The following is a 24,686-nucleotide window of genomic DNA, read 5'->3' as shown; positions in this document are numbered from 1 at the left end:
TTTACTCAGAATATTTAAATTGCATACATTTTGTCCGTCTTCAAAATTATTGAAGACGGACAAAAAGTATTTTGTTCTTAGATTCTGTCCTGTAGATTTAAAAGGCTTGGCGGTTATATATGAAAAATAAAATGAACAAAGCTAACTTCATAACCTCAGGTACTTAATATATGATAACTTTTTCATTATCAACAAAGAACTGATACCACCTGAGCTCTCTTAATTTTGTTTCTCTTTACTGCAGTGTATCACAAAAACACAATTACAGCAGTCAGAGACAGGCTTATCGAAGAAGTAGCTGGACCAAGATCCCAACTAAACCAAACACATCCTTGAGAGTGTTGATTTGGTCCAGAAACAGTATAAGTTACGCCTAAATGAACCTTAAATGATGTTGAAAATATTTCTACTGACTAATTTTGAACTAGTATTTAACCTGGAAGGAAGTTCTCTGAACTTCTAAATTGGACGTACAGAAAACATTAAAAAGAAACATGTCATAAAAACTTTCATTCTGGCTCCTGTCAACATCAGCAAATACATAAAAAGACTAGTGCCTCTGTGATCGTTACTATATAAAAAGGACTTGCCAAACACTTTGTTTACATACATTTTTATTCTATGGCACAGACATAAATAAATAATCAGAATATGAACCTCTACAATGGGGACCAAAAAAAAAAACATGCTGCAATGCATGCTGGGTACTACTGTAGTACAAAACGGATCCATGGCTCCCAGCATGATCTGCAGCATTTTTTTTATGTTAATATTAAAAAATAATGTCCCCATTGTTGAGGTTCATATTCTGATTATTGATGAGTGTGTGTGTGACTCACTGTCACCATAGAAGACCAAACTGCTTGGAAAGTCCTTTATATTAACTAATAATCACAGAACCATCACTTTTGCTACAATCAATCCAAATAAATAGACAAAACACCTATTTCAACAGATATTAGACACCATAGAGTTCAAGAATTGATGATTATCATCACCAATGTAAAGTATAACAGCTTACACCTAGATATTGTTTAGCACCTGATGATTTCATCTGGATTTTAGAGTTGCAAAAAACGTGTTTTAGAAACACACGGTTATAACAGCCAGAGAACAGACTAAGACAGAAGTCAAGGGTCAAGAGCCCAACAAAAGCAAACACTGATCTCTAACATGGTTACTTCAAATGAAACAATAAATCAACATCTAAACCTTAGTTCATTCTCAATAAGATCTTCTGTAGACGTCTGAAAGAAATAAAGTCAGTCTGGTTATTAATAAGTGGAGCTGGTGATGCTGTTTTTGAGGTTGTTTAATCAGATCTTGAGAGATTTAATGTAATTTATTTTAGTTTATTTCATCTAAGGCTGTGTCTGAAGTCAGTTGTAGTAGTTGTAACAGCAGCTGTTTATCACTAATGCTCAATCAGCACTTAGTTAATCACTTGATTACTTAAATGAAAAGTTGTAAAACTTACATGGTTTAAATCAAGGCAATCTGTTTACTTGTTGTAAAGCTTCTTAACGGCACATTTTTAAATAGTTACTATAGCTGCAGAGGAAGGAGATACATATCGCCAATGATTGCGGTTTGAATTTGGATCTGTTCTTCACAGCAACTATCAAATGGATACAGGATTTAAATAAAAATAAAATACTTTCATAATCATTTTATTTAATGCTTGTGCGTGACAGCATACTAATAAAAATGATGTGTCCCCACTCTCTATTATAGATCAGTGTGTGTCCCATAGTAAACCAAATAAATATTACATGATAACGGTTAAATACTCTATCTCTTATTTGTACCAATAATACTAGTATAAAATGTAATAAAATTATAATTAAGTGCAGTTTAATGCACTTGACTGATTTGCTTAATTTTTAAATGATAATGTTTCATTCCGTTTTGTAGTCTTGCCATTTCAAAGACAATACAATACTACACTTCTTTAAAATGTATGTGATCATCATTTAACCATTATCATGCAATATTGTATTTATCTTGTTTATCATGGGTCACATAATATGCTGCCAGATCTTTGCCTGATCTGGGCCACACTCCTCCCATCAACAATCGGCCCTTATGTTTTTTGCTGGATCCCCGCCATGCCGTCATTGCCACACATGGCCCAGCTCTGGCTGAAATGGCACATGCCATTGCAGACAGGAGGCCAGCAGGACCACCTTTAGGCCACATGTGGACCAACTTTGCTATGTTTGATACAGTATATTTTCAGTGTCCCCATGTAACAACATTGTGTCGGCCCAGATCCAGCCTACATCTGGCACCCATGGAAAAATGATCTGGCCCTCATGCAGTATGGAATGATGGCCCTTGGGTGGACCGCTCCTGTTTGACAGACTTGAGCCACAAGCAGGCCATAGCAATGGGATGTCAGCCAAGAATAAATTAACCAGAACTGGACCTTATCTAAATATATAATAAGAGTTAAGAGCCCAACTAATGAAAACACTACTCACTGTTATGGTGAAACACATTAGAGTTAAACCTCTGTTAATTCTCAATAAAAACTTTTGTAGATGTCTAACAGAAATAAAGTCAGTCTGGTTAGTAATAAGTGAAGCTGGTAAATCTGTTTGTGGAGTTGTTTAATCCTCCTCTGGTGAGATCTCCAGAGATTTAATGTCTTCTTTTATCTTCAGTTGATTTCAGTTTGACATCTAAGATTGTGGCTGAAGTCAGTTGTAGTTCTTGTGTTTCTGCTTTTCTCTTTTTCTGTTCTCTTCTTTCCTTCAGTGATTCGGCTTGTTAACAGGCTTATTAATACTGAAATTACTTTATATTTAATATACACAGATTGTGTGGCTCAGGTAAGGTCCAGTTGTGGTTAATTTCTTTACTCTTATTTACAGCTTGCCATAAACCATGCATTGCAATGCTTCTTGTTTTTGTTTTTTTAATGCTACATTTGATTTTGTCCTTGAAATTGACAGAGCAACATGAAGCTCTTCACAACATCGATATGTGGACAAATGTGTGAGAACAAGATCAGAGCAGACTTCTCAGAAATAACTAAGTGCAGGAGCTGGAAATAACTTATGTTGAAACGAACACTTCTTATCTGCAGCATCACTGTATTAGTATTAATAAGCTCATAAATATAGAGTGATTCATATGCCACTAAAAATCTTACTTACATTTCAGAAACCCATAGTATATGGTGTATTTTTAATATTTCACATTCACATAAGATTTTACAGAGTATGTTTTTTTATCAAACATATGCCATTATTTTCTTTATTTTGCAGTAAGACTTTGTTTCTCAGAAAGAGGAAGTGAAATTGTAGAACTTTCTTAGCTTCAAATGATTCACATAAACAAACGCTCACAGTATTCACACCTAAAGACATGCACACACCCACAAACGTCCAGTAAGCCACATTCTCATGCACAAACTGTCTACTCAACAGATGAAACCACATTTCTTTCCAGAACTGAAATGAGGTCTTCTGGGGTTTGAGTCTGTAGAATACAATATTGTAAAAATACACCATTAGCAGTAAATATTGCTGCTAATATTTACAATGAAATTAAATGTGTATTGTCACTGCAGATTTTACTTCTCCCTTTTTAAAGACTTGTTTGGTGTCATGAGTCCGGACCCGGTGTTCCACCCTCTCACCACCAGAGGGCGCCACTTCCATTCTACTGGACTCATTACCTTCACTCTGCACAGTTGTGCCACCCACTTACACGCACACCTGGTAGGGTGACCATTTGCGCCGTTCATACGGGACACGTCCCCAGCCAGGATTTTAATATTGCCTAAAATATCCACCCACAGATCCGCCGCGGAGGTATCGCGGCTTCCGGAACGGACCCGCGAAACGGACCCGTATCGGCGTCCACTTGTGCGCAATGACGGATCCGAAACGAAGGCGGATCGCGGACCCGCCGTTGCTCCGCGCTGCATCCGCGATTAAAACCTTACCTCCACGGCGGGTGCGTTTTGGACCCGCACATTGAAACATATCCGCCACGGACCCGCAACGGACTCCTAAAAATACTGTCTCATCTGGCCAAGTAACCATGTTAGAGATCACCCAGATAGCAAATGACATGTGGCCCAGTTCTGGCCCACATCTCCCATATTCTTCTGGCCCACATACCGCGCGGAATGACGGCGATGACTCAATCTGAGTCTGGCTGACATATGTCAGCCACAACTGAACCAGATCTGGGCCACATCTCAGAAATGGTGTGGGTGACATCTGGGCCAGATCTGGCCCAGTTTTGTCTGACAGAAGTCAGCCACAACTGTACCAGATCCATGCCGCATCTCACAAATAGCATGGGCGACACCTGGCCCAGATGTCAACCACACCATTTCTGACATGTGGCCCAGATCCGTCCCAGTTGTGGCTGACTTCTGGGTTAGATATGGCCCATATTAACCCTTTCTAGACACAAAAGAATATGTAATTCATCCAGAATAAAGAAAACACTCATGTAGTCTAAACTGCTTTATTAAAATATAAAAATTAGACAAATAAATACACATACATGAATACAACTGCATGTATAGATATAAAACAAATACATTTACATTATTACAAAATACAAAATACAGATAAATATTTATAAATATAGTTAAATACACATTAACATTACATTTACATTTAGCAGACACTTTTATCCAAAGCAACTTACAAATGAGGACAATGGAAGCAATCAAAATCAACAAAAGAGCAATGATATACAGGTGCTGGTCATATAATTAGAATATCATCAAAAAGTTGATTTATTTCACTAATTCCATTCAAAAAGTTAAACTTGTATATTATATTTATTCATTACACACAGACTGATATATTTCAAATGTTTATTTCTTTTAATTTTGACGTTTATAACTGACAGCTAAGGAAAATCCCAAATTCAGACGCGGCAGAGAGGAGTGAGTATGAGAAACATTCAGATACACAGGCTGATTCAGTCTTCTGAATTGGGAGTAGCGAACATGCATTATAAACTTCTTTCAAATTAGAATCTGTTGGGGAGATAAAATGTGCAAGATAAGGTATATGTACTAATAAAAACATCAAACAAAAAAAAATGTATCTTTTACTCTCCAGTACTGAAAGCAGAACTGATAAGGGAGCCCTTGATACTAGCCGCATTTCCACTGTCGGGCCAGTGCGAGCCAGGGCTTAAAGCGGGTCGGGCGGGGCTCACAGCCCCGGGCCAGAATAGCGCAGGGTTTCCACAGTGGAGCTTGAAGCACCGCTGCATACACATAAACACACTTATTTCTATTTTATTTATTTATTTATTTTTAACGCTTATGAAAATAGCCTGCTTATTCAGTCGAGTCTGTTTCTGTTTATTAGCCACAGTATAGCTGTCATATTTATAATGAATGATAATATCTCTATTTTTATAAAAGCTCCCGAACAAAAAAACATTATTAGGCTATATTCTTTTATGATAGGCAACGTGAGATAAACTCTCGAGACGAGGCTTGTGACAGATAATATAAGTTACTTAATAAATACACGATTGTGATAGAGAATAAGAAGCTGACGTCTGATTTCTTCAAGCGGTCTTATTTTACCATGTTTACTATGATAACATGTTTAGCGTGCATATCTTTTACATTGCTTATACATATTTCTGCCTTGCATGGTGATTATAATCCACATTGGATCAAGTTATTTCAAACACTCGCTGCTGACTAAAAGAGAGTTTTGAGCTTGATTTATTTTAAAAAGTGTTTAATGCTGGTGTTAAAGCTATTATCTTTCTGAAATGATCCGCAGCGCAGACTCGCTATTTTTATAAAAGCTCACAAACAAAAATCATTTTTATATTTTGGTGATATGCAACGTGGAGCTAAACTCTTGAAACGAGACGACAGATAAAATGTTACTTAATAAATACACAATTGTGATAGAGAACAAGAAGCTGACGTCTGATTTATCCAAGCGGTCATATTTACCATGTTTACTGTGTAACGTTAATGTTTAGCGTGCATAGTCTTTTACATCACTTAGAAATATTTCTGCTTTGTTTAGTGATTATAATCCACATTGGATCAAGTTATTTCAAACACTTGCTGCGAACTAAGAGTGATTTTTGAGCTCAACTGATTTTAAAACGTCTTTAATGCTGCTGTTAAAGCTGTTATCTTTCTAATATGATCCGCGCTGATGCTCTCTAGACACGGAGAAACTCCGCCTTTGTTCATAACCCCTCATCTAGCCCCAGCTGGCCCGCTTTGGCCCAAGGTTTTCGTCGGGCCAAAAAACCCTGGCCGTTGGCCCCGAGGAAGCCCCGGCGTGACAGTGGAAACACGACCGGCCCTGACACGCACTAGCACGCCTGGTCTTAGCTCGATAGTGGAAACACGGCTACTGTGACACAGCTCTTTCAAATGAACATGACCTTTTTTGCAGTGGCGGTAGTTTGAATGTCCATCTATAGTTGCCATCATCTAAGGTCTTTTGAGTACTGGTATCATCTGAAGTCCTCACAAGTCCTGCAAGTCCTGTGCTGTGCAGTTTCTAATAACCCTGGGATGGACATTTGCAGAAACAGGAAGGCAAAGGGAGAAAGATTAGCATAGCTGCTGTTCATATCATTTCAGGCAATGTGCACTTTTTACTATTTCATCAATGGAGTACATTGAGTACTATTTTGAATCTAGTAGCTTTAAACTGAAATAATTTTTCTAGATCCCTTAATAAACATATTATTTGTGGTCTGTTTTTGGGGAACAGACACAGTCTCTATAGAATGGACTGCATATGCCAGAGTAACATTTAATACATTTTAATAAAGTTTAACTGGGAGGAACATCATAACTGTAATTTACACAACCATTCAAGAGTTTGGGGTCTGTAAGATATTTTATGCCTTTATAAAAAAATCTCTTATGCTCACCACGGCTCCATTTATTGAATCAAATTACAGTAAAATAGTAACACTGTGACTATTACAATACAAAACAACTCTTTTCTATGTGAATATTATGTTAAAATATCATTTATTCCTTTGGTCAAAGCTGAATTTTCAGCATCATTACTCCAGTCTTCAGTGACAAATCTTCAGAAATCATTCTAATATGATGATTTATTGCTCAAGAAACATTTCTGATTATGATCAGTGTTAAAATACAGATGTGCTGGATGTGTTTTTTGTTGGATTCATTGTTACATAGACTCTAAACATTTTAATGTTAGTGTTACATGCATCAGATTGTTCAAAATCATCTTTTTCAAATAGTGTTCCTGTTGTTCAACTGGTAGAGCACTGTGTTAGCAAGCAAGCAAGCGCAAGGTTGGGGGTTCGATTCCCCGGGAACACATGATATGTAAAAATTGATAGCCTGAATGCACTGTAAGTCGCTTTCATAAATAAATGCAGGTCTTTTGAACTTTGTATTCATCTGTGAATCCTGAAAAATAAAATGCATCACGGTTTCTACAAAAAAAATGAAGCAGCACAACTGTTTCAACGCTGATAATAAGTTTCTTGAGCAGCAAATCAGCATTTCTGAGGGATCCATGTGAGACTGAAGACTGGAGGAATGATGCTGAAAATACAGCTGCACATCACAGGAATAAATTAGTTTATAATGTATTCACATAGAAAACAGCTATTTTAAATTGTAATAATATTTCACAATATTACTCTTTTTACATATTTTAATCAAATAATTACTACAGAGGTGAGCAGAAGATAATTATTACAAATTGTATCAACTTCAAGCTTTTGAACACTAGTGTACAGTATATTTGAGGTTTGACTTACTGTACTAGTCTTGTGGTCAATAGCATCTTGGAGATGTTGTCTTACAGTAGGTTCACTCCAGGCCATCAGCACTGAAGAATCTAGGAACAAAACAAGCCATTTGACACAGAGCCAACGATATTTAGTCTGCAGTTCCAGGTTTATTAGATGGAAACAAGCTAGAGCAGGTGAAATGCAAAAAATAAATAAATAAAATAACAAATTCATTGCGATATATGTTGTGAAAAAAATGCATATTAGGTTACTTAACCTTTTCAGCGCTTCCTACATCTCTGTCAGCAGCTCCCTTCAGACATATTGAAATCTTGGAAACTCCCTTCTGTTGTAGAAGGATTATTTTATTATTCTTGAAATCGCAGAACAGTTTTATGTTTACCATAAAAGATCAAAACAACTTTAGTTTTCTGCCAATTTTCGCGCTCCTTGATAACGTGACGTCATCGATCAACAGTAAAGTGTAAATGTTAAGGTTAAATCAATTAAGCAATTTCCAATCATCCATTGAAAGATTACCAACAAAACAGTCAAAAGCTATCATCTACAGATGAAGATTTGATTAAAAGCCCAAACTTTCATAAATAAGAGCACAATAGAGTTATCATACCTGACGATACGTCGTCTGAAAACGGTAGAAATGCTAACGGACTTTTTTCGAAGACATTAAACCATTCCTATAAAGTAAATAAACAACAGAAGCGAGTCAAATACAAGTAAGAGAAGTGTCAACAACAGTTATAAGTAATATTTGTGTGATTTTATGGACTTAACTCACCTGAAAACAGTGAAATCAGCGAGAAACGGGGTGTTTCCTCGTGACATTTGCAGTGTTGCGCTCCGTTTCCATGGCAACTCCATCCGGTCCGCGCGCACGCCCATGAAAGCAAGTCACGAATTAAAAGTCACACGCTAACGTTACATAAATAAACATATGAATAAACATATGCCCCTTATTTTTTTCTGTAAGAGGGGCCGCGGCCATTTGTAGATTTAATGTGTCTGGCTTTCGGTGTCATTCCAGCTATATTAGCTGTACAAACAGCTTGTTTTGCTGTTTACTGTTGCAAACTGCTGTATCTTACCATGTTATTTTTAATGTATTTTCTTAATTATGAACGTACTGTTTTGTAGTGCAAACAGTTTTACCGTTTACTGCACTTTGTTCTTCTTGTTATTTCCCTATAACCATGACCATAAGTCTCACACATTCACATACAATTGTTTGGTGGATAAAATTAGATCACTACATAATTCAAAATGTCATTCAATTATGATATTGCTAATTTAAAATTAATTTTGTAGTTCTATGGCCCAGTGCAAAATGCCAGGCCTACACATAATAGTGGGACAAAGTGGCACTTTTATAGTTTAAGATTTTGTATTGTTGCTTTTACGAACACTCATATATATATATATATATATATATATATATATATATATATATATATGTATATATATATATATATGTGTGTGTGTGTGTGTGTGTGTGTGTGTGTGTGTGTAAAAGGTGCATCTTGAAGAAATGTGAATATCATGAAAAAAGTTCATTTTTTGTAACTTTTTTTGTTAAAAAGTGAAATATTCATATATTCTAAAGATTTATATATTTTTTTTTGATGATTAGAGCTTAATTTAATGAATGTAATTATTACATTTAAAAGTAAAAAAAGGAGTTAAACAAATATTATTTAAATATTTAAAATGATTTTTAAAGAAACTTTGTCCTGTGGTGTGACAGTACAGGTGTCACAATGGAGGACTTTTTTTTTTTTATCACACCAAAGGACGTTTCAGCCTTTTCTGTCAATTAATGACCTTGCTATTCCAAGCTAACCTGTCATTAGTGGCAAGCAAGACACATTTGCTAAATTTTCTAGGATTATGTATCTTAACGCTCTTTTTAATTTAAAAAATATATAATTTAGGGGTGTCATATTAATGCACAACAAAGCATAAAACATTTGTAGTGGTTCCGAAAAAGTTCAAAGGATATGGTGTCACACCAGAGGACATGGTACAAAAATGTAAAAAAATCGAATAACATTGCAGCTTCATAAAAGGTCCGTGTAGGTCAAATAAATGTGCGTATGTATTTATATTACGTGTCCTGAAATATTATGGGCGTCCAGTACTCAAAATAGTTTTAGAACCACTGACTGGTAAAGTAAGGTGATCTGCCAGGACGTGTCTTCAGAAAATGGCACATCTGGTCACCTGGTATAGGATATATCTGGCCCACATACAACAAGCCAGAACTCAACCTAGAACCGGTTTGTCACACACGGGCCAGATCTGGCCCACACACAGCAAGCCACAACTCAAATTAAAGCCGGTTTGTTGCACACAGGCCAGATCTGGCCCACACACAGCAAACCACGACTCAAATTAAAGCCGGTTTGTCACACACGGGCCAGATCTGGCCCACACACAGCAAACCACGACTCAAATTAAAGCCGGTTTGTCGCACACGGGCCAGATCTGGCCCACACACAGCAAGCCACGACTCAAATTAAAGCCGGTTTGTCACACACGGGCCAGATCTGGCCCACACACAGCAAACCACGACTCAAATTAAAGCCGGTTTGTCGCACACGGGCCAGATCTGGCCCAAACACAGCAAACCACGACTCAAATTAAAGCCGGTTTGTCACACACGGGCCGGATCTGGCCCATAAACAGCATGCCACAACTCAAACTAAAACCGGCTTGATGTGTGTGGGCCAGAGATGGCCCATATAACGTCTGCCGCTGCCAGAACTGAGCCAGATGTGCCATAGTTGGCCCAGATGAGGCCCGGATATGTTTGCTATCTGGGCAGTGTTTGCTTTAGTTGGGCTCTTGACCCTTGACTTCTGTCTCAGTTTTTTCTCTGGCTGTTACAACCATGTGTTTCTAAAGCACCTTTGTCGTAACTCAATAGCCCAAAAGAAGTAAGTGTTAATCTGTACCTAAATGTAATACTTTATATTGGTGATGACAATCATCAATTATTATACTGTACAGAGTCTATCCTCTGATGAAATAAGTGTTGTGTAATTTGATTGATTATAGTAAAAGTGATTCTAAGTGGAGGTGGTTCTGTGATAATCAATTAATACAAAGACTTTTCAAACAGTGTGGTCTTCTACGGTGTCAAACAGTCACACAAAGAGATCAATAATCGGAATATGAACCTCAACAATGGTGGCCATAAAAAAAATGCTGCAGAGCATGTTGGGAGCCATGGATGAGTTTTGTATTACAATAGTACCCAGCATGCATTGCAGCATGTTTTTTTGTCACCATTGTAGAGGTTAATATTCTGATTATTGATGTCTGTGTTTGAACAGATACTGGCATAGAAGAAAAATGTATCTGTACAAAATGTTTAGAAAGTCAATTTTGATATTAACTGATTATCACTGCATCACTTTCTTCTATCGTCATTTTTACTAGAACCACTTCTACTAATTACACAACACCTACTTCATCAGAGATTAGACTCTGTACAGTTCAATAATTGTGTATAATAATGAACAATTATCATCACCCATTTAAAGTACAACAACCTACACCTAGGTACAGGTTGACACCTGATGATATTTCTTCTGGGCTATTGAGTTACAACAAATGTGTTTTAGAAACACATGGTTATAACAGCCAGAGAAAAGACTAAGACAGAAATCAAGGGTCAAGAGCACAACTAAAGCAAACACTGATCTCTAACATGGTTACTTCAAATGAAACAATAAATCAACATCTAAACCTTTTTTAGTGGCAAGCAAGACACATTTGCTAAATTTTCTAGGATTATGTATCTTAACGCACTTTTTAATTTAAAAAATATATAATTTAGGGGTGTCATATTAATGCACAACAAAGCATAAAACATTTGTAGTGGTTCCGAAAAAGTTCAAAGGATATGGTGTCACACCAGAGGACATGGTACAAAAATGTAAAAAAATCGAATAACATTGCAGCTTCATAAAAGGTCTGTGTAGGTCAAATAAATGTGCGTATGTATTTATATTACGTGTCCTGAAATATTATGGGCGTCCAGTACTCAAAATAGTTTTAGAACCACTGACTGGTAAAGTAAGGTGATCTGCCAGGACGTGTCTTCAGAAAATGGCACATCTGGTCACCTGGTATAGGATATATCTGGCCCACATACAACAAGCCAGAACTCAACCTAGAACCGGTTTGTCACACACGGGCCAGATCTGGCCCACACACAGCAAGCCACAACTCAAATTAAAGCCGGTTTGTTGCACACAGGCCAGATCTGGCCCACACACAGCAAACCACGACTCAAATTAAAGCCGGTTTGTCGCACACGGGCCAGATCTGGCCCACACACAGCATGCCACGACTCAAATTAAAGCCGGTTTGTCACACACGGGCCAGATCTGGCCCACACACAGCAAACCACGACTCAAATTAAAGCCGGTTTGTCGCACACGGGCCAGATCTGGCCCACACACAGCAAGCCACGACTCAAATTAAAGCCGGTTTGTCGCACACGGGCCAGATCTGGCCCAAACACAGCAAACCACGACTCAAATTAAAGCCGGTTTGTCACACACGGGCCGGATCTGGCCCATAAACAGCATGCCACAACTCAAACTAAAACCGGCTTGATGTGTGTGGGCCAGAGATGGCCCATATAACGTCTGCCGCTGCCAGAACTGAGCCAGATGTGCCATAGTTGGCCCAGATGAGGCCCGGATATGTTTGCTATCTGGGCAGTGTTTGCTTTAGTTGGGCTCTTGACCCTTGACTTCTGTCTCAGTTTTTTCTCTGGCTGTTACAACCATGTGTTTCTAAAGCACCTTTGTCGTAACTCAATAGCCCAAAAGAAGTAAGTGTTAATCTGTACCTAAATGTAATACTTTATATTGGTGATGATAATCATCAATTATTATACTGTACAGAGTCTATCCTCTGATGAAATAAGTGTTGTGTAATTTGATTGATTATAGTAAAAGTGATTCTAAGTGGAGGTGGTTCTGTGATAATCAATTAATACAAAGACTTTTCAAACAGTGTGGTCTTCTACGGTGTCAAACAGTCACACAAAGAGATCAATAATCGGAATATGAACCTCAACAATGGTGGCCATAAAAAAAATGCTGCAGAGCATGTTGGGAGCCATGGATGAGTTTTGTATTACAATAGTACCCAGCATGCATTGCAGCATGTTTTTTTGTCACCATTGTAGAGGTTAATATTCTGATTATTGATGTCTGTGTTTGAACAGATACTGGCATAGAAGAAAAATGTATCTGTACAAAATGTTTAGAAAGTCAATTTTGATATTAACTGATTATCACTGCATCACTTTCTTCTATCGGCATTTTTACTAGAACCACTTCTACTAATTACACAACACCTACTTCATCAGAGATTAGACTCGGTACAGTTCAATAATTGTGTATAATAATGAACAATTATCATCACCCATTTAAAGTACAACAACCTACACCTAGGTACAGGTTGACACCTGATGATATTTCTTCTGGGCTATTGAGTTACAACAAATGTGTTTTAGAAACACATGGTTATAACAGCCAGAGAAAAGACTAAGACAGAAATCAAGGGTCAAGAGCACAACTAAAGCAAACACTGATCTCTAACATGGTTACTTCAAATGAAACAATAAATCAACATCTAAACCTTAGTTCATTCTCAATAAGATCTTCTGTAGACGTCTGACAGAAATAAAGTCAGTCTGGTTATTAATAAGTGGAGCTGGTGATGCTGTTTGTGGGGTTGTTTAATCAAGATCTTGAGAGATTTCATGTATTTTATTTCAGTCAAGTGTCTGAGTCTGTGTCTGAAGTCAGTTGTAGTAGTTCTTGTGTTTCTCTTTTCTTCAGTGATTCTGTTTGTTAACATCAGCTGTTCATCACTAATTCTAAATCAGCACTTAGTTAATCACTTAATTAGTGGAGGTATGGTTTTAATCGCGGATGCAGCGCCGAGCAACGGGTCCGCAATCCGCCTTCCTTTCGGATCCGTCATTGCGCGCAAGTGGACGCCGATACGGGTCCGTTTCGCGGGTCCGTTCCGGAAGCCTTTGCTGTGTGGGCAGGTTTTGGCTATTTGTACTGTGCAGATTGATTGTTGTAAATCATGAGAGCTATAAAGAGCAGAGCAGACGGCTCCTTATGCTTTTGAATCGCTTTTACGTGTATGTTCGTTCGTTTTTTTTGGATTTGTGCGCAGCGACGCTTCAAGTCAATCGAACGAATAAACACGTGCGCATATTTGCATAGCTTTGATTGTTCCCTCTAGATCTCACCTTCTCACACGCAGCCCCACGAGTGGTCAACTATGTACAATACCTGCATGTTATTGGTCAAGCTGCTCTGGATGTTTAAGGCATTATTAAAATTCTGACTGGGACGTGTCCCGTATGAACGGCGCATATGGTCACCCTATAATTAAATGATGATTGTGCATTAGTGATAAACACCTGCCATTATTGTGCGTTACAGAGGATCAGATGCTGATGTTTTATTGGTTAAAATGATGCCAACATCATGGAGATCAGTGTTTGTGTCAGTTGGACTCTTGACCATTGGCTTCTTGTGTTAGATATTTCTTTGTAAAAGCACATGTGCTATTATGAAGCAGTGCAGTTGGAGCTGTGCAGAAAACAACTGCTACTATAGGCTAGTGACAAGCCTAACCTGATTTTACCAAGTGAGACATGTTCCTGGGACAACATCGTTGTTGACCCTGGAACAACATTGTGATTAACCAATCAGATTTGAAGAACCAGTTTATAGATTTTGTGAAGTTTATGCTTAAAATCAGTGTTTGGTGCTTGTACATCAGTGTCATTCATCTATCATTTCCTCTGATTTTAGGGATTACTCATGGTTAAGGTTAGGTTTAGGTGTAGGGATATGGTTAAGAATATATTTTTGGAGTAAAATGTTGTTCCAGGGTCAACAAAATATGTTGACCTAGGAACACATCGGACTTGGCAAAATCAGGACGTGCTAGTGACAAATGGTCAAAAAGTGCTTTAGTTTTCGAGATACCCCTACCGGAGGTAGAACTAAACCCAACAATGTTTTTCTTCATCTCTGAGGTCTCCCATATATGAAATGGATTCTTGGCTAAAAATATTTTACTGCTAAGATTGTTAAATTAACAGATATTGTTATACACCACAAAACCAATAAAGGACTAAAATATAGCCTGTCCGTATGGGAGTTAAGGCATATAAACTAATGCAGATCAATCACACAAGCTCTGAGAGCTTTGAAACTTGAGATGTTTGTAGTCAGGAAGTTGATTCAACTACTAGAAAAGACTGGATGTGAATATCTTGATGTAGTGACTAAATAGACACATGTAATCACATATCTAAAATAAGCGGACATGCACAAATTTAATATCTATCCAGAATGTTTTCATTTACTTTGTACTTGCTTTGCCTGGCATTATCATAGAAACACATATGATGGCTTGTTGGAAAGGTGGGGTTGTGCTGAATCCAGCAATACCAAATATGTAAATATATGATAAAAGAGAAGTGTTCTGTCACTCAATGTATGAGGTGTCCAAAATGAAAGAACGCTGGACAAAATAGCCTCAAGTCCAAATCACATTATCAGTGGTGAGAAGAATGTTGACAAATTCATGGTTACTGCAAAGTAACTTACATTAGGTAAGTGCTGATCTATATTTATGATACATTTAATAATGATACATTTCATAAGGCACAGTATACTATACAATTCATATGAACCACAGATCCAATTGAATCAGGTTAACATTGGAATGGAACACCTTTATTAAAATATCGTCACTGACGGGCAGAATCCTCGCATATCCAAATTTTGTCTATTTGATATTTTTTCACAATTCAATGCTATTGGTCAAACCCCACGTGGTAAACAATCTAAAGTGTTGAAAATAGATTGAGAGCAAATCTCTTAACTCCATCGGACACGTCAACTGTCTGAGAATCCTCATAACTCCACCTCTTCTTCACTCCGCGGCAGGAGGTTCCACGGCATTTTGTGTCCTCGGGATTTAAAGTCGCAACGATTGAGAAATCCTCGTCGAGCAACACATAAAGCAAGCCTTAACTGTGATTTTATCTATTTTAAACTATGATCAGTTATTGATGTATTTTAAATGTCTACTTATTACTAGGCAAGGCAAGGTAAGTTTATTTATATAGCACATTTCATACACAATGGTAATTCAAAGTGCTTTACATAAAATAAAGTAAAATAATCATGAAGAAAAATAATAAAAATAAACACAAGCAATTTTAAAACTTTTAAAATTATGGAAAAAAACTACTTAACTAAAATGAATTTAAAAACAGTTAGAAAATGATTTTACATTAAAAAAGTGAAAATATAGTGCAATCAGTTCGGACATTGCACAGTGCTCATTTAATAAATGCACAGCTAAACAGATGAGTTTTGAGTCTAGATTTAAATGTTTTAGCACATCTGATCTCTTCTGGAAGCTGATTCCAACTGCGGGCAGCATAGTAACTAAAGGAGGACTCCCCTTGTTTTGTGTGAACCTTTGGTATTTCTAACTGACTCGATCCTAGTGATCTGAGTGCTCTGTTAGGTTTATATTCAGTGAACATATCTGCAATATATTTCGGTCCTAGGTCATTTAGTGACTTATACACGAGTAAAAGTACTTTAAAATCAATCCTAAATGTAACTGGAAGCCAGTGTAAGGACCTGAGGACTGTTGTGATATGCTCAGATTTTCTGGTTCTAGTCAGAATCATGGCAGCAGTGTTCTGGATGAGCTGCAACTGTCTAATGGTCTTTTTGGGAAGGACAGTGAGGAGCCCATTACAATAGTCCACCCTGCTGGTGATAACGGCATGAACAAGTGTCTCCAAGTCTTGACTGGAAACAAAACAACTAATTCTTGCAATGTTTTTTAAATGATAGTATGCTGATTTAGTTACTGCTTTGTCATGACTACTGAAACTAAGGTCTGTCTCCAGAATCACACCAAGATTTCTGACATGATTTTTAGTTGTTTGACCCCTAGAGTCAAGGTATGCATTCACCTTGAACACTCCATGTTTGTTTCCAAATGCAATGACTTCAGTTTTTTCCTTGTTTAGCTGAAGAAAGCTCTGGCACATCCAACTCTTAATTTTATCAATGCATTGGCAGAGGGCGGATCTTTTGTGACGTCATTGTTTATGTTTGTCGCGTTGCATCATGGGAATCGTGTGGCAGGAAACACCACTAGATACCTGTAATTTGATTGTTTTGCACGTTTGGAGGAGGATTTAGAGAAGAGGATGGTTCACTCTTGCTGTGTGGTCGATTGTACGGTTAGTTGGGGGCCTGATAAAAAGTTTTTTCGAATTCCCTCCGAAAAGGATAGCGAAAAATGAAAGAAATGGTTGCGTGCAATTAGGCGATTGAACCTGGACGTTCCGAAGAAAGGCTGCAGCTTCTGATGGAGTTTGTGAGGCACATTTTGTTCATGGTAAGTCTTAGTGACTATGTATTTATAGAAGATTGAATAAAAATAAATAAAACTGAGTCAAATCAACCGAGTCTTATGTTTTCGCTTTCTGATTCAGGTGTCCCAAACCGCAATCCACAGCACCCAGACTATGTTCCTCACATCATTCTGTAGCTGTGCTTTGCTGCAAGCCTCACTAGTACATGCAGCATTTGTAAGTCCTATCCTGACAGCTGCTTCTACTTTAAACATTAAAGCTGCTACACGACTGCATGTTTCTCCAAGACTGGATTTGAAAGAAGGAGAAATGTGTAAGCTGTGATATACAATTTTTCACCATTAGTACAGAAACCATTGAAAGTCTCACACTGAAAACAATTGAATTGGTGCAACAGTCACTACATTTTCAGTAAATAAATAAGTAAATAAGAACACTGATCAATGAAGACTTACCCGGCTTTGCAGTCGCCGTGAGCAGTGATTATTTCGCCGTTCTCTTTGGCGATCACCCACGGGAGATGCGAATCATGCTGTGACTCTGCTTGGCCAGGTCTAACCTCTGCTTTTAGCACGATCACTGCTTTCTGTTTGGCAGAAAAGATTGGCCCAACTTTTCGAGAAACAAAATAATCATAGGCCTTCAGACTTTTGAAAGCCTTTAATCTTTCATGAGTGAAGGGTCCAGGGGTTTCTATTAAATAAGAATAAATGTCTCCCCAGCAGATTGGTGGCCAAGACACGGGCGAGTCTTGACGTTTTTTGTCATCCCAGATCTCATATGGGTTTTGAATAGCTTCGATTTTGTCACCAATAAAAATTTTGAGCTTCTCTCCAAACCTCCTCCGGTCTTCAGATGTTAAAGTGCTTATATATTGAGGATTTTGCCCGCTAAAGGCCCGTTCACACCAAGCACGATAACGATAAAGATAACGATAAAGATATAGTTCTAAAAATCGTTCTCAATATTAAAGAATAGCAGAGTCCACACCATAACTATAACGATAAAGGCACAGAGAAACGATATCATTGGAATCACTTTCAGAACGATTTTTTTCCCCCTGATGAACGATAAAACATTGCCAACCAATCAGAATCAATCCTGCTGTAATGAGCTCGAGAATTTAAAGCAGCAGACGTGCCGCGTCCGCTTAAAATACACAGACAATATCGTTCGCTGGTGTGGACGCTAATATCGTTATCTTTATAGTTATCTTTATAGTTATCGGGCTTGGTGTGAACTGGCCTTAACTCACTTGAAAGTGCTTGTTGCGTCTTTACAGCCCGCCATACTGTTTGTTTTGTTGCCACACAACCACTCGCGTATGCGTACAAAGATGTCATCAAAGATCCTCCTATTGGGCTGTAGTAATTTGGAGATAAGGCTAGGTAAATCTGGATATCATCAGCATAGCTGTGATAGGCAATTTGGTTCTTTCTCATTATTTGACTTAGTGGAAGCATATACAGGCTAAACAAGAGCGGTGCAAGAATTGACCCTTGTGGCACTCCACATGTCATGGACGTCCACTTAGACTTATGCTCTCCTAGACTCACATAATAGCCTCTCCCTTCTAAGTATGACCTGAACCATTTGAGTACCATCCCAAAAAGCCCAACCCAGTTTTCCAGTCTCTGTAGAAGTATGTTATGATCGATAGTACTAGGGTTATTATTACAAGGCTTATTATACATGTGCATTGAAGTTTTAAAATGTATTTAATTTCTAATGTATTTGAATTAAATGTTTTGGATACCAGCATTAAATTAATGTTTTTATTATTATTTTACTGACTCAAAGTTGGCACTGTGCATGTAAAATGCCCCAAGTAGGCTAACAGGTTTTATTTATGGGAGAAAAAAGGTCTGTCTACTGGCGCCAAGTAAGCCTATCTTTGCATAACTCTTTTTCATTTCTTACAATAACGAATGAAAATCGTTAGGTTAGATACATTTTAGTAGGCTTGTTTTGTTAAAAATCCATAGCTGTAATGCTTCGGTAAAGCTCCACACAGCTGTAATGCTCCACACAGCTCACGCTGAAAAGCGACGCAGTGCCTTACTCGGAGACTGGCCCATTCTCTCTTGCACGGCTGCTTCGCTCAGAATCCGGGAGTTAAGACCGCAGTTTGAGCCAGTGGCTTGAATTGATATGGCTCAGGCCCTGGCCCTGTGTCCTCAGACACCTCGACATCCTCCACTTCAGGTGAAGGTTTGGGAGAAAAGTCCTCTACTTCAAATGAACGCTCTGTTGCAAAACTACTTGCGTCACTAGAGTCACTCTCCATTTTAGTGACTCTAACAGCAGCTGTCAATTAATCTGTCACTGAGGGTCTCAGGTTCACGCCACACCCGCTCAGCCCCGCCCTTGGTTTGTCCCCTCTATCTTCGCTGTGCTCTGCCCACTTTTCAGATATTGCCAGTGGGTGGAGTCAGGCTCTGACCAGGGGTTTAGTTACCCCTTAAAGCCTTATCTCTTGTCAAAAGGCTCGACGCGACCGCAGACTTTGATGAACACTGCTGGCAGCAGCGACGTCTGTGTCTGTATCATTCTTATCAATGAGTGCATAACCTCGTATCTCCCTGCTCCCAAGTCATAGAAATCTCGTATCTCAGATTAAACATGATTTTGTCCCACCCTCTTTGTTTTTTGATGATGGAAGCATAAAGAAGACAACAGCAGCTGCCAAGTGTAAAAGAACCATCAGCATATATCATTGATGGCATGGATCTTCTTCAAATGCTCAATGATTCAGCCTTTCAAACATACAATGACCTGGGTGAGTGTGACTGGAAAAGATCGCAACTTTAATGGGAAAGGAAGGTAACAGCTGTGTCGTTATAGTTTTTGATAGATATGACCACCAACACTCAATCAAAGATCTTGAAAGACAAAGAAGAGGCACCAAGATGGGCATCCTAGCACCAACCTGGATGAGCTGAGGTGTCAGCAGCAAATCTACCCCCAACAGAAGATGGCTTCCAGCAACATGTGCTGAGAGCCGTGTACCAAACAGCAGTGTGGCATCACAGCCACCTGGCCAAAACTCTTCTCTGGAACCCAGTTGGTAGAGGATGGAGGCTCAGAGAAGGTGGCTGCATTTAATCTGTGATGTTCCAGAAGGCACCAGCACCTAAAGGAGTTAGAGACCTCACCCACCTCTACTGTAAATACGGAAACTGCACTGATGCCACCAAATGCCAGTGTCTTTCTGTGAGCTTGACCTGCACAGGGTTTTGCTCTTGCCCTGACTGTCCAAATATGACCTACTTTGTCACTGATGACAATGTGGATGAGTGGTGTGTTGCAGTTGTAACATCATGGGGGGTTGACCCCAAAATGTTTCAAGAGGGTCTGGCTGCAGGCTTGTACTTGCACTCTCAGACTTGCACACTCAGACATTTGCACTTCCGCAAGTGACATCATTTGCAGTCTTTATTTTTTATTTTGTTTATTTTTTTTATTACTTTTCGTTTGAATTTCCCAACATTTTATAAAGCCAGGTGGTGAAGACAAGAAAAAAGAAACTAAATTACAATGTCACTTGCAATTGCTACTTGAACTCTCCGCTACGTGTGACATCACTTGCAATCAACACAAATCGTGCATGTTGCCAATGGAGACAAGACGTTGTGGTGTTGATTAAATTATTAAAACTAATTTAGTACTATAATGTACAGGGTCCTGCAAGAAAAAGACAAGACTGGCAAATCCATGGCCAGAACACCAGAATATGAACATTTGCACAAAGTCTCTAGCTAAGCGTAGAAAAAAAACACTTAACATGGCTTAATATATTAAGATGCTATTAAAATATCAAATTAAATGTACAGTTCATTAATATAAGGAATATGTATATAGTATTTTCCTCACATACCGCAAAATGTGGCATAATGGACATAGATGAGAAAGGCCAAACTCATGCTTCTCTACTTTATTAAAATACATAACTAATATGTACAGGCAAGCAGGTGAGCCCAGAATAAACGAAACGCAAAGTTTCACATTAAGCATTTTTCCATATAGAATAAACTGTCTACAACTTGTTTATATCACTGTCTTTGTCCATTAACCTACATTATGTGTTTTATGTATAATGATTTTCTATAGGAGGAAAACGTTTAATGTACAATTTAACGCACTGCGTTCTGTACTCGTCTGCTTGCCTGTACGGAGTTGATCCTTTAAAATCACTTAATGCATAATGCCCATTCATATTTGCTGGTCTGTATATACTTAGAGTCAACAACAAGACATATAGGCTAGGCTAGGCCTACTAAATTGTCTTTATCATCTTAGTCTGTTATTAGGCCACATTAAGCGTTATGTTGTATGGGAGGACAAAGTTTGCACATCGTGTTCATAGCCATCTGCTTGCCTTGTAGAACACTGAATAATAACTATATATCGATTTTCATCTTTTAATTGAACTTAATGTGTCTGAATACATTATGCCACATTAAGTGTTAGTTTTTTTCTACAGGAGGAAAACGCTTAACGAAAGACTTTGTGCATTGCGTTCATATTCTGCCAAGGTCTGTGCTTGTCTTTTTCTTGCAGGACCCTGTACGTTATAGTACTAAATTAGTTTTAATCGTTTAATCACAACCACAGCGTCTTGTCTCCAGTGGCAACATGCACGATTTGTGTTGATTGCAAGTGAAGTCACAGGTAGCGGAGAGTGCAAGTAGCGATTGCAATTGACATTGTAATTTAGTTTATTTTTTCTTGTCTTCGCCACATGGCAACTGTTATAAAATGTTGGGAAATTCAAACAAAAAGTTATCAATAAATAGAACAAAATAAAAAATAAAGACTGCAGTGCAGTGTCTGAGAGTGCAAGTGCAAGTCTGCAGCCAGACCCTTCTCGAATGGTGACCAAAAGCAGTTGATGTTCCAAATGGTTGCTGCTAGAAAATAAACTAAACAGCCTGAGAAGACAGGGCTCATTTCCCCGAAGAGTGTTTGTTTCTTTAGTTAGATTGCCATTTGTTTTATTTAAGACAGTAATTTAAGTTGTATTGTGTGCAGTTAAGTTATAGTTTTACTAAAAAGTTAATTAAGTTAAAACTCCTGGTCTCCTGTTTGTGCTATGGTAAGGTGTTATCTTTCGATTTCAATCTTTGTTTCCATATAGTACAAGGTACCATATTAAATATTTTTTGATGTCTCTTATATTTGAATTTCTCAACATTCTTCTCACCACTGATAATGAATGGGTTTGGACTCAGTTATGTCAGTGTTCCATTTTCATTAATTTTGGACACCTCATACATTGAGTGACAGAACACTTCTCTTTTATCATATATTTACATATTTGGTATTGCTGGATTCAGCACAACCCCACCTTTCCAACAAGCCATCATATGTGTTTCTATGATAATGCCAGGCAAAGCAAGTACAAAGTAAATGAAAACATTCTGGATAGATATTAAATTTGTGCATGTCCGCTTATTTTAGATATGTGATTACATGTGTCTATTTAGTCACTACATCAAGATATTCACATCCAGTCTTTTCTAGTAGTTGAATCAACTTCCTGACTACAAACATGTCAAGTTTCAAAGCTCTCAGAGCTTGTGTGATTGATCTGCATTAGTTTATATGCCTTAACTCCCATACCGACAGGCTATATTTTAGTCCTTTATTGGTTTTGTGGTGTATAACAATATCTGTTAATTTAACAATCTTAGCAGTAAAATATTTTTAGCCAAGAATCCATTTCATATATGGGAGACCTTAGAGATGAAGAAAAACATTGTTGGGTTTAGTTCTACCTCCGGTAGGGGTATCTCGAAAATTCAGGGGCATTGTCACTAGCCTACTAGCAGGTTTTAAATGATGAAGTAATTATTAGGCATCAGCCTGTTTATTTCCAAAATAATTTTATTTTTGAATAATGTTTTTGAATAAGTCACCTTGTGGAATTGTCACATGCAAGTGAACCGTTGGTTTAATAGTTATAATGAATTAATTGGAAATCTAATGTATGTAATGAATATACAATTTTTTTTTTTTTTTTTTTTTTTTAAACCTTGACCTAATAAGATGCACAGACATGATGACTCAGCATATGAATCTCAACAAAGGTGACAGTCAACAAAATGCTTCATGCTGAAGTGCATGCTGGGTAACACCATAGTAAAAACTCCCATCATGCACTGTAAGCATGAATGATTATTGTCACCCCTGTTGAGGATCATATGATAATGATATGAATGGATCATTCATAGGAATGCTCAAGTCTAAAATCCTGAGTCTGTACAATGTTCTCTCTCCAGGATTTAAGCTTTACAATAACATTTGTTTAACAGGATTTTATTTTGTAGTTTAGCAATAGCTGAACATAACTTTACAAACCACAGAGAGACACCTTCATGATGTTTATCTCAAAGTTTTAGAATAAAAAAGCAATTCAATTTGCTATTTTAAGCTTTTAATTCAGCAATATGTTAATGTTTTTAAAAGCAAATTACTTTGAGTTATTAACCCCTTACTAGTAACCCCCCTTTTTTGGCATGGAGACCGAAATTACATACCCAAAATAAAAAGGTTTCTGCTCATGATTCTTTCTCACTAGATACATAACCAACCTTTGTTCACAAAGCTGACACTTTAAAGTTTACTGTTCAGGAATCAGAATCACTCAGACTGTTATGATAATAGAGATATATAAGCTCAAACATAAAAACAAAAATAAAAATATTAAAAACATATGTTTTAAATGTATTTAAAAAAATGTTGATGTAGGAAATGAGTTTGAAAACACAGTGTAGCTAAGGCCACAAGTCTTCCAAGACTTCATAAAAAATTTCATAATCGAATCTGTAAAACTGTGAATTTTATGAAATATTTTCTAAGGCCATGTCATGTGTGTTTTTAGAGAAGGCTCATCAGATTGATTTATGGCCCTTGTCATCTCTGTAAGATCTCACATGTAAACTTTCCTGTTCTCTTTGTGTATGTTTCACTGTTGAAAACTGCCCAAATCATGATTGTATTGTTCTCACCAAACGGTTCTTTCACACCTCCGCCAAGTATGACACATTATCCGCATTATTCTTTTATCATTATTCTTTTGTTTTTATTCCACCTTTATTAGCCTTGATTGTGGTTTTTCAGGCTTTACAAAGCAACAAAGCAGCGATCTCACTTCAGTCTCTCTTTGCATTTAGCCCTTATTTATCAAAAGTCTTACTATAAAAATACAACAAAACATTTTCTTACGACCTTACGTGAATTATTGAGACAAAAATGCATTATGAAGAAGAAAAGCACCTGCTATTAGAAGCATTGGTGCTAACGTTAGCATCAAGCTACATCTGACAATTTATGAAATTATTAATACACTTTTACTCAAAACTCACTTTAAACCCCGATCGAGTGTTTATAATAACTTCCTTTAGCGATCAGGGGTGGAATTTGGTCGTTTACTGTTGTAAAAATATGTTATTTGTAG

General features: G+C 37.6%; 1 long non-coding RNA gene across 1 annotated transcript; it reads right to left on the bottom strand.

The window, feature by feature from the left end:
* Nucleotides 1-7,817: 7,817 nt before the first annotated feature.
* LOC113079326 (uncharacterized) lies at nucleotides 7,818-8,419 on the bottom strand. Its single transcript, XR_003281685.1, has 3 exons — nucleotides 8,378-8,419; nucleotides 8,024-8,092; nucleotides 7,818-7,853 (listed from the first exon to the last, which is right to left on the bottom strand). It is a non-coding gene; the product is annotated as an uncharacterized LOC113079326 (long non-coding RNA).
* Nucleotides 8,420-24,686: the final 16,267 nt, after the last annotated feature.

This window comes from Carassius auratus, unplaced genomic scaffold (assembly GCF_003368295.1).
Source record: "Carassius auratus strain Wakin unplaced genomic scaffold, ASM336829v1 scaf_tig00027608, whole genome shotgun sequence".
Classification (NCBI taxonomy): domain Eukaryota; kingdom Metazoa; phylum Chordata; class Actinopteri; order Cypriniformes; family Cyprinidae; genus Carassius; species Carassius auratus.
Note: the sequence above shows the minus strand (reverse complement) of the source record. Positions and strands in the feature narration are given on the sequence as shown.